Source organism: Triticum dicoccoides, chromosome 6B (genome assembly GCF_002162155.2).
Source record: "Triticum dicoccoides isolate Atlit2015 ecotype Zavitan chromosome 6B, WEW_v2.0, whole genome shotgun sequence".
Classification (NCBI taxonomy): Eukaryota; Viridiplantae; Streptophyta; class Magnoliopsida; order Poales; family Poaceae; genus Triticum; species Triticum dicoccoides.
Genome location: NC_041391.1, coordinates 225,478,474 through 225,490,227, shown reverse-complemented (window position 1 = coordinate 225,490,227; position 11,754 = coordinate 225,478,474).

Genomic DNA, 11,754 nt, shown 5'->3' with positions numbered 1-11,754 from the left:
CCGGCACAGCACCGGACCCTGTGCGGGCTCTTCGACACGACGTACGAAGCTGTCTGGAGGGTGCTGTTCAAGGGCGCCGAAGCTCCCGCATCCGCAACCGAAGATCGCGGATTCAACACGCAGCGCCCGGCTGGCGAGGTAAGCTATGTTATCCTTTATGGGACACTCATTTTTTCATAGTTTGACTCTATGTGGGATCTAAACTCCCAATACCTTTAACAGGACTGGCAGAAGACGTCCGGACAGGTTAACTGTCCGGCTCCCCTTCCAGAAGACCCAGCGGACGCCCGTTTGACAGGGCTGCTGGTCCCGGCACTTTACGTAGTGCCGGAGAAGAAGGCCAAGAAGAAGGCCACGGGAACCCGAAGGAGTTCCCGGCGTCAGGTGATATCGGACTCATCGTCCGATGACTCCGAGGCGGACTCCTCCCACGAAGACGAGGAGGAGAAGAAAGAGGCCTCTCCCCCAGCGGGGGGAGAGAAGAAGAGGAAGGCCTCCCCAACGAGGGAGGGCGAAGGGTCCAAGAAGGGAAGGACCCTTCCCCCGGACTGCTCCGCCAACATTGGCGACGGCAACGAGGAGTGGCCCTCAAGGGCCAAGCCCCTGGCGAGATCGTAAGTATCCGGACTCCTAGATAATTTATAATTTTTCTTTTTGCCACACGGCGTCTTTCTAATGCCGCATACAACCTGTAGTCCAGCCAAGGACGATCTTCCTGCTTCGTCGAGCGGGTCCTTGGGCACGTCGGATATGGATTCTCTTACGACCGCCTCAACCTCCTGTGACGCTGACGACGCCGAGGTGGGAACCCGGGAAGGGACCCGCCAGGAGGAGGAGGCCCCGGAGGTGCCGCAAGGCAACCTCCCGGACTCTGCACCGGATTCCGCAATGGAACCTGCAGTGGTTCCGGAGTCCGGCGAGCGGCCCCTTCGTAAGAAGGGCAAGACTGTGACACCAGCGGCCTCTGTCCAACCGGAGGCGCCGGATAACTTGCTAGAGGCGCTCAACGGCGCTTCCATCAAAGAAGAACACCGCACTGTTATGAGTGCGGTGATTCAGAAGGTTCAGCTCGCCAAGAGCGGGCTGACCGAAGCCTGCAGCAGCCTTCTAACAGGCTTTGAGGTAAGAATTTTAAGATATGTAATATAATACCGCATAGACGGTAGCCCCTGATGCTCGGTTCGGTGTTCGGAAAGAAAAGTCGGACTGAGGATCTAAAAAGATATATGCAGGAGTTTTAAAAAATATGTCAACATGGGATTGCAGGCTGCGCTGCTGACCTCTGCCGCACTGACTGCGGAGGTCAATGCTTTGAAGCAGAGCCTCGAGCGGTCCGAGAGCGAGCTCGGTCGTGCCAAGAAGCAGCTCGAGGACAAGGAAGATGAGTAACATCGTATTAAATTTGTACCTTACAGAAAAGGATTTGGTTGCAAGAGAAATAACAAGGATAACATGGGTACTCCAGGGGCCACGAGCGAGGTGGCGACCCTGAAGGAGGCGGTGTCCGCGGCCGAACGCAATGCGGCCGCGGAGCGAGAGAAGCAGGAGGCGCGCGTGGCGGAGGTGCAGCAAGAGCTCCAGGCTCTCATGGAAAAACATGAGAGTTTGGAGCGCGACTCAAAGACTCAAGAGTCCGAGCTTGCATCGGCTCTTGAGAGTGCCAAAGCCGCTAAGGCCGAAGCCCACAAGGCCCTCCAGGAAATCGAGGCGTTGAAGAAGATAGCGGCGGGTAAGGCATTTTTCATGCAAAGCAAGCATGTGAATGTGAATTACCTATTACTCCGAATTCGGAGCTCTCTAGGAGCGTTCGCAGATCTGCCCCGCAGCGTGTCCGATGCTGCCGCTTTCTACCGGGCCGAGGAGGGGAGCTCGACGGAGAAGGTCTTCTGGTCTTAGTATGCTGAGGCCGGACATCCGGTGCCCCTTAGTGACCAGCTGAAGCAGCTGGTCGAGCTCCACAAGGTAGCCGAACAGGCCATGAAGGGCCTCATAGTTCGGCTGTAGCCCAAGGAGGCCATGCCTGGGAGCTACTTCGGCCCGGTGCGGCGGCTGGTGGACGCGTGTCCCTGGGTTGAAGTCGTCAAGCACTCCGCCTACATTGAAGGTGCCCGTCGGGCCCTTGCCCGTGCAAAGGTGCACTGGGGCAGGATGGACGCTGAGAAGCTTGTGACGGACGCGCCACCGACGGGCAAGGAGTATCGCACGCCCGAAATGTATTATAAGAGTGTCCTGAAGGGTGCCCGCATGATTGCGGGTGAGTGCTCCAAAGATGTAATATTTGAGTAGACTCGTATTTTGTTATCTTGTGCGCTGAAAACTTTGTTCATATGCGCTAAGCAACGCTTGTTAATTTAAAATATTACCTTCTGTGCGGCCGTTTATCAAATCTGAGAGATGGCAAGTCGTCGGCTTCAGCCCCCATGCCACAAGTGCTGGGATGTTCAGGATAAACTTGAGCGCTCTTGTTCCCATTTTTGGGTCCATCTAGGGAGGCGTTCAACACAACGAACGAGGCAACCGGACTTATAATGCTTGAACACTCTCACTTAGCCATAGAATTCTATAATTTTAAATTTCGACGAAGCCCCTAGTGTTCGGAAGACCGAGTTCGGGGTGCTATCCACGCCTGGGCTGGACAAAGCCGGTTCCTCGCTCTAAGCGGCATAAATCTTTAGGGACTCGAAAAAACCTCTCGAACAGCGACCAGCTCTCGCCTTATCATGACGGTCAGTTTTAGCTTTCTCCACTGAGGCGCTCGCCCAGCTCAACCGGGGCGCAATCGCAGTGGTTCTCCCAGTGCTACCTTAGCCGATACAACGGAACGTAAGGTACCAAAACATGGGAGCCGGGCAAACCCAACTATTGACCCAAGACATGATTCGGAGCCGATGCATATAATGCTATAAGTTCGGGGTGCCGCACTTGTGAAAGTGTTCGGACTTATCACACCATAATGTGGGGAACTTAAGCCCCTGGTGTATTTAGCCGTACCAAAGTGTACGGATGCAACATGTCATAAATGAACATATATATAAGAAAGAAATGTAGTTATAAGCAAAAAGCGATGCATTGTTTATTCAAGAAATACTGCCATGAATGCAGAACGATACAAATAGTGCGGTAAGCAAGGGATAGGACTATTAAACATATCCCCTTCCAGGGGTAGGCTGCAGAATGGTGTATAAAATGGATTTAATGCTCGTAATGGAGACCACCTGGATACTCGTCGTGGCCTTTCTCCTCCCCTGGCTGTTGCATCGTGAGTTCGGCAGGTCTACTGCCGGACAGGGCCTCTGGTGAACGGAGTCCTGTGGGTAAGAAAAAAGAAAAAAGAAAAAGAGTGACACACTTGGGAGCCCTTGGTGCGGTTAAGCCGCATTCTGGGCCTGTTGTGGTCGTGCCCCTCCCCCTATGCCCATGGTATCTCCAGAGCGTAATGATGTACGCGAAGGACCAGTCTTGCAATTTTGCAAGGGCTGGGGTTGGGGCCGCATTGCTACGCGTGCTCGGAACGTGCCAGGTGGTCTTGTTGTAGGTTACTCCGGGCGCGTTTGGCCGTGTCCGGTCGCTTAACAGTCGAACTCGAAAATTGCCTTAAGAGGCTGCTTTGTACTTCTGCCGCGAGAGCCGCTGTGTGTTCCTCCGTTCGGAGGGAGCGTTCAGTGTTTCCGTTGACCATAATGACTCCTCGAGGGCCTGGCATCTTGAGCCTGAGGTATGCGTAGTGCGGCACTGCGTTGAACTTTGCGAATGCGGTTCGTCCGAGAAGAGCATGATAGCCGCTGCGGAACGGGACTATATCGAAGATTAACTCCTCGCTTTGGAAGTTATCCGGGGATCCGAAGACCACTTCCAGTGTAACTGAGCCTGTACAATTGGCCTCTACACCTGGTATGACGCCTTTGAAGGTCGTCTTTGTGGGTTTAATCCTTGAGGGGTCTATGCCCATCTTGCGCACTATATCCTGATAAAGCAGGTTCAGGCTACTGCCGCCGTCCATCAGGACTCTAGTGAGGTGAAATCCATCGACGATTAGGTCTAAAACCAATGCGGCGAATCCACCGTGGCGGATACTAGTGGGGTGGTCCCTTCGATCAAAAGTGATCGGGCAGGAGGACCATGGGATGAACTTTGAGGCGACTGGCTCCATCGCGTATACGTCCCTGAGTGCACGCTTCCGCTCCCTCTTGGGTATGTGAGTTGCGTATATCATGTTCACCGTCCGCACTTGTGGGGGGAAACCCTTCTGTCCTCTATTGTTCGGCGGTCGGGTCTCTTCCTCGTCATGGCTATGCAGCCCCTTGTCATTGTTTTTGGCGATTAACTTGCCTGCCTGCTTGAATACCCAACAATCCCTGTTGGTGTGATTAGCTGGCTTTTCGGGGGTGCCATGTATCTGGCAAGAGCGGTCGAGTATTCGGTCCAAATTGGACGGACCCGGAGTAGTTCTTTTGAATGGCTTTTTTCGCTAACCGGGTTTAGAGCCTCTGAATCCGATGTTGACTACCGTATCCTCGGTGTTATCGCCGTTAACGCGGCGTTTGTTTTTGTTGCGACGCGGCCTGCCATTGCGGTCCTTGGTATCCGGACTGCCAGAATTTTTGCTAAGGTTGTTACTGCGGGCTAGCCAGCTGTCCTCTCCCGCGCAGAAGCGGGTCATAAGTGGTGTGAGGGCTGCCATGGATTTCGGCTTTTCCTGTCCTAGGTGCCGGGCAAGCCACTCGTCGCGGATGTTATGTTTGAAGGCTGCGAGGGCCTCTGCATCCGGACAGTCGACGATTTGATTTTTCTTTGTTAAGAACCGTGTCCAGAACTGTCTGGCCGATTCGTCTGGCTGCTGAATTATGTGGTTTAGGTCATCGGCGTCTGGTGGTCGCACATATGTGCCCTGGAAGTTGTCAAGGAATGCGGCTTCCAGGTCTTCCCAACACCCAATTGATTCTGCTGGCAAGCTGTTAAGCCAATGCCGAGCTGGTCCTTTAAGCTTGAGTGGGAGATATTTGATGGCGTGAAGATCGTCACCGCGGGCCATGTGGATATGAAGGAGATAGTCTTCGATCCAAACCGCGGGGTCTGTTGTGCCATCGTAGGATTCAATGTTCACGAGTTTAAACCCTTTGGGGATTTGATGATCCATTACTTCATCTGTGAAGCATAGTGGGTGTGCGGCGCCTCTATATTGGGCTATATCACGACGTAGCTCCAGCGAGCTTTGTCTACTGTGTTCGGCCCGGCCGGAGTTGCTGTATCCGGCGCGACGGTCGTCGTCGCACATCTCGGGGCGCCCACGCGATCCGTAGATCGATCTTGATTGTCTTGCCTTATCCTCCAATATGTCTCGCAAGTCCGGCGCATTCCCCCGTGGCTTCGTACTTTTCGAGCGGTGCCGGGGTACGGTTCTGGTGGAGGGCCTAGAGGCCTCTCTGTCGTGGCCACGAGGTGGTCGATCAGCCGTATTGTGCGCTGGTGATGCAGGTTTATATGCCTCCTCCTCTAATCGGGGGAGCAACTTGCGTTTGGGGTAGCTTTTGGAGGGGCGTTCGAGTTCATACTCTTCGCCGCAAGGACTTCAGTCCATCTGTCGGCTAGCAGGTCTTGATCAGCTCTAAGCTGTTGCTGCTTTTTCTTTAGGTTGTTCGCCGTGGTCATTAGCCTGCGTTTGAAACGCTCTTGTCCGACGGGATCCTCGGGCACGACGAATTCGTCGTCGTTGAGGCTTGCCTCGTCTCCGAAGGGAGGCATGTAATTATCATCCTCTACCTCTTCGTCTTCCACTCTCTCATGAGGGCTGGCTTCTCCGTCCTCCTGTGTTAAATCTTGCTGGAGGGGGTTGTCTTCGGCACTCTCTGGGGTGTTATTATCTCCAGTGCCGGAATCTCCATTCTTGCTGTGGCGGGATTTAGAGCGGCGTCGCTGACGCCGGTGCTTGGGCTGTTTCTTGAAGGAGTCTTCCTCCGCTGCTTCCTCGCCATTCCCATCCTTTGGGATGTCCACCATATATATGCCGTATGACGAGGTGGTCTTCCAGTGCCCCGTAGGCGCTGCTTCTTGGTCGTCTCCGGCATCGTCGTCGATACCGTCGATGTCTTCGGAGTCGTAGTCTAGCATGTCGGTTAGATCGTCGACAGTGGCTACAAAGTGGGTGATGGGTGGGCTTTGAATTTCTTCGTCGTCCGCATCCCAACCATCCTGACCGCAATTCGGCCAGGGCTCTCCTGATAGCGAGAGATACTTTAGCGAATTTAGGATGTCGCCAAAAGGTGAGTGTTGAAAGATGTCCGCGGCGGTGAACTCCATGATCGACGCCCAATCGGATTCGACTGGAGGGGGCGCGCGAGGTTCGGAGTCCGGCGAGGAGTCCGGCACCTCGGAGTCACGAGCGTCACAAGGGACAAGGTCAGTATTCAGCTCCATCGTTGTAGGGGTAGCAGCCCCCGAGGCGGTGTCTAGCCACCCGTCCTCGATCTGGGCAGCCGGCTGCAAATTGAGGATCGGAGCGGACTCGTGTGCGGCCTCCAGGGCACTGTCCGGCAGCAGAGCTAAATCATGCCCATCGTGACAGTGCGACGCGCTCGGCTGTGGCTCGAATCCGTCGAAGATCAAGTCTCCGCGGATGTCAGCCGTGAAGTTCAGGCTTCCAAATCTGACCTGATGGCCAGGGGCGTAGCTTTCAATCTGCTCCAGATGGCCAAGCGAATTGGTCCGCAGTGCAAACCCACCGAATACGAAGATCTGTCCTGGGAGAAAAGTCTCACCCTGGACCGCATTGTGGTCGATGATCGAAGGAGCCATCAAGCCTATCGGTGACGACACAGAGGAACTCTCAATGAAAGCACCAATGTCGGTGTCAAAATCGGCGGATCTCGGGTAGGGGGTCCCGAACTGTGCGTCTAGGCGGATGGTAACAGGAGACAAGGGACACGATGTTTTTACCCAGGTTCGGGCCCTCTCGATGGAGGTAAAACCTTATTCCTGCTTGATTGATATTGATGTATGGGTAGTACAAGAGTGGATCTACCACGAGATCAAGGAGGCTAAACCCTAGAAGCTAGCCTATGGTATGATTATTGTTGTGATTGTTGTCCTACGGACTAAAACCCTCCGGTTTATATAGACACCGGAGAGGGCTAGGGTTACACAGAGTCGGTTACAATGGTAGGAGATCTACATATCCGTATTGCCAAGCTTGCCTTCTACGCCAACGAAAGTCCCATCCGGACACGGGACGAAGTCTTTAATCTTGTATCTTCATAGTCTTGGAGTCCGGCCGATGACGATAGTTCGGCTATCCGGACACCCCCTAGTCCAGGACTCCCTCAGTAGCCCCTGAACCAGGCTTCAATGACGACGAGTCCGGCGTGCATATTGTCTTCGGCATTGCAAGGCGGGTTCCTCCTCCGAATAATTCATAGAAGATTGTGAACGCCAGGATAGTGTCCGGCTCTGTAAAATAAATTCCACATACCACCGTAGAGAGAATAATATTTACACAAGTTCAATCTGCTGACGTATTTTGTGACGTGACGTCACACCACTACCAAGCCTTTACTTGAATCATTTTTATTATACCACCTCAGCGCGTTTAGCGAAGCGGTTTCCTTGGCACGTCTTGTCGAAGCAGAGATCGTGTTCCCCTTATTCCGGGATTCCCATCAATACGGACGTGGGTAACCCAACCGCGCCATTGATTGTGGCGCTTGGGAGATAAGCGAGTTTTACCAGGCTAGTAGGGACGCATAGTTTCATCCGCCCATATATAAGGGGATAAGGATCCATCTCCTTTACCTACGCCTTCTTCCTCCTTTGCTTATCCATCTCCGCGCACTCGAGCTCCAGCGCCCAAGTCCGCACATCTCACCTCGACCCTTTCCAGCCATGTCCGAAGCGGGAGGCAAGTGGATGGCCTCCTCCGTTACGGAGCGGCACATTAAGAAGCTGCGCAGCGCCGGATACCTGTCCAGCGACATCGCGCACCGGCTGCCCGACGAGGGGCAGCTCATCCCCACCCCCAGGCCCCATGAGAGGGTCGTATTCCTTCCCGACTTCCTCCGCGGACTGGGCTTCCCACTCCACCCCTTCGTCCGGGGGCTCATGTACTACTACGGCCTGGATTTCCACGATCTGGCCCCAAATTTCATCCTCAATATCTCGGCGTTTATCGTCGTGTGCGAGGCCTTCCTCTGCATCCAGCCCCACTCCGGCTTGTGGCTAAAGACCTTCAATGTCAAGCCGAAGGTTGTGAAGGGCAGCCAAGCGGAGTGCGGAGGCGCCATGGTGGGCAAAATGCCCAACGTCACTTGGCTCGAGGGTGCCTTCGTGGAATCCATCAAAGGGTGGCAATCGGGGTGGTTCTACATCAACGAGCCGCATGACCCTAAATGGGCAGCGGCCCCCGAATTCAGATCTGGCATCCCCATGCAGCTCACCTCCTGGAAAGAGAAGGGCTTGCTATGGGGTAGTTCGGAAGAGTTGACCGAACTCCAGTCCTGTCTCCAGACCCTGGTGAACAAGAAGCTTAAGCTTGTCAACGTGATCCAGGTCATGCTCATCCGCCGGATTCTCCCCTGCCAGCAACGGGCCTTCAATTTGTGGGAGTTTGATCCGGCACAGCACCGGACCCTGTGCGGGCTCTTCGACACGACGTACGAAGCTGTCTGGAGGGTGCTGTTCAAGGGCGCCGAAGCTCCCGCATCCGCAACCGAAGATCGCGGATTCAGCACGCAGCGCCCGGCTGGCGAGGTAAGCTATGTTATCCTTTATGGGACACTCATTTTTTCATAGTTTGACTCTATGTGGGATCTAAACTCCCAATACCTTTAACAGGACTGGCAGAAGACGTCCGGACAGGTTAACTGTCCGGCTCCCCTTCTAGAAGACCCAGCGGACGCCCGTTTGACAGGGCTGCTGGTCCCGGCACTTTACGTAGTGCCGGAGAAGAAGGCCAAGAAGAAGGCCACGGGAACCCGAAGGAGTTCCCGGCGTCAGGTGATATCGGACTCATCGTCCGATGACTCCGAGGCGGACTCCTCCCACGAAGACGAGGAGGAGAAGAAAGAGGCCTCTCCCCCAGCGGGGGGAGAGAAGAAGAGGAAGGCCTCCCCAACGAGGGAGGGCGAAGGGTCCAAGAAGGGAAGGACCCTTCCCCCGGACTGCTCCGCCAACATTGGCGACGGCAACGAGGAGTGGCCCTCAAGGGCCAAGCCCCTGGCGAGATCGTAAGTATCCGGACTCCTAGATAATTTATAATTTTTCTTTTTGCCACACGGCGTCTTTCTAATGCCGCATACAACCTGTAGTCCAGCCAAGGACGATCTTCCTGCTTCGTCGAGCGGGTCCTTGGGCACGTCGGATATGGATTCTCTTACGACCGCCTCAACCTCCTGTGACGCTGACGACGCCGAGGTGGGAACCCGGGAAGGGACCCGCCAGGAGGAGGAGGCCCCGGAGGTGCCGCAAGGCAACCTCCCGGACTCTGCACCGGATTCCGCAATGGAACCTGCAGTGGTTCCGGAGTCCGGCGAGCGGCCCCTTCGTAAGAAGGGCAAGACTGTGACACCAGCGGCCTCTGTCCAACCGGAGGCGCCGGATAACTTGCTAGAGGCGCTCAACGGCGCTTCCATCAAAGAAGAACACCGCACTGTTATGAGTGCGGTGATTCAGAAGGTTCAGCTCGCCAAGAGCGGGCTGACCGAAGCCTGCAGCAGCCTTCTAACAGGCTTTGAGGTAAGAATTTTAAGATATGTAATATAATACCGCATAGACGGTAGCCCCTGATGCTCGGTTCGGTGTTCGGAAAGAAAAGTCGGACTGAGGATCTAAAAAGATATATGCAGGAGTTTTAAAAAATATGTCAACATGGGATTGCAGGTTGCGCTGCTGACCTCTGCCGCACTGACTGCGGAGGTCAATGCTTTGAAGCAGAGCCTCGAGCGGTCCGAGAGCGAGCTCGGTCGTGCCAAGAAGCAGCTCGAGGACAAGGAAGATGAGTAACATCGTATTAAATTTGTACCTTACAGAAAAGGATTTGGTTGCAAGAGAAATAACAAGGATAACATGGGTACTCCAGGGGCCACGAGCGAGGTGGCGACCCTGAAGGAGGCGGTGTCCGCGACCGAACGCAATGCGGCCGCGGAGCGAGAGAAGCAGGAGGCGCGCGTGGCGGAGGTGCAGCAAGAGCTCCAGGCTCTCATGGAAAAACATGAGAGTTTGGAGCGCGACTCAAAGACTCAAGAGTCCGAGCTTGCATCGGCTCTTGAGAGTGCCAAAGCCGCTAAGATCGAAGCCCACAAGGCCCTCCAGGAAATCGAGGCGTTGAAGAAGATAGCGGCGGGTAAGGCATTTTTCATGCAAAGCAAGCATGTGAATGTGAATTACCTATTACTCCGAATTCGGAGCTCTCTAGGAGCGTTCGCAGATCTGCCCCGCAGCGTGTCCGATGCTGCCGCTTTCTACCGGGCCGAGGAGGGGAGCTCGACGGAGAAGGTCTTCTGGTCTCAGTATGCTGAGGCCGGACATCCGGTGCCCCTTAGTGACCAGCTGAAGCAGCTGGTCGAGCTCCACAAGGTAGCCGAACAGGCCATGAAGGGCCTCATAGTTCGGCTATAGCCCAAGGAGGCCATGCCTGGGAGCTACTTCGGCCCGGTGCGGCGGCTGGTGGACGCGTGTCCCTGGGTTGAAGTCGTCAAGCACTCCGCCTACATTGAAGGTGCCCGTCGGGCCCTTGCCCGTGCAAAGGTGCACTGGGGCAGGATGGACGCTGAGAAGCTTGTGACGGACGCGCCACCGACGGGCAAGGAGTATCGCACGCCCGAAATGTATTATAAGAGTGTCCTGAAGGGTGCCCGCATGATTGCGGGTGAGTGCTCCAAAGATGTAATATTTGAGTAGACTCGTATTTTGTTATCTTGTGCGCTGAAAACTTTGTTCATATGCGCTAAGCAACGCTTGTTAATTTAAAATATTACCTTCTGTGCGGCCGTTTATCAAATCTGAGAGATGGCAAGTCGTCGGCTTCAGCCCCCATGCCACAAGTGCTGGGATGTTCAGGATAAACTTGAGCGCTCTTGTTCCCATTTTTGGGTCCATCTAGGGAGGCGTTCAACACAACGAACGAGGCAACCGGACTTATAATGCTTGAACACTCTCACTTAGCCATAGAATTCTATAATTTTAAATTTCGACGAAGCCCCTAGTGTTCGGAAGACCGAGTTCGGGGTGCTATCCACGCCTGGGCTGGACAAAGCCGGTTCCTCGCTCTAAGCGGCACAAATCTTTAGGGACTCGAAAAAACCTCTCGAACAGCGACCAGCTCTCGCCTTATCATGACGGTCAGTTTTAGCTTTCTCCACTGAGGCGCTCGCCCAGCTCAACCGGGGCGCAATCGCAGTGGTTCTCCCAGTGCTACCTTAGCCGATACAACGGAACGTAAGGTACCAAAACATGGGAGCCGGGCAAACCCAACTATTGACCCAAGACATGATTCGGAGCCGATGCATATAATGCTATAAGTTCGGGGTGCCGCACTTGTGAAAGTGTTCGGACTTATCACACCATAATGTGGGGAACTTAAGCCCCTGGTGTATTTAGCCGTACCAAAGTGTACGGATGCAACATGTCATAAATGAACATATATATAAGAAAGAAATGTAGTTATAAGCAAAAAGCGATGCATTGTTTATTCAAGAAATACTGCCATGAATGCAGAACGATACAAATAGTGCGGTAAGCAAGGGATAGGACTATTAAACATATCCC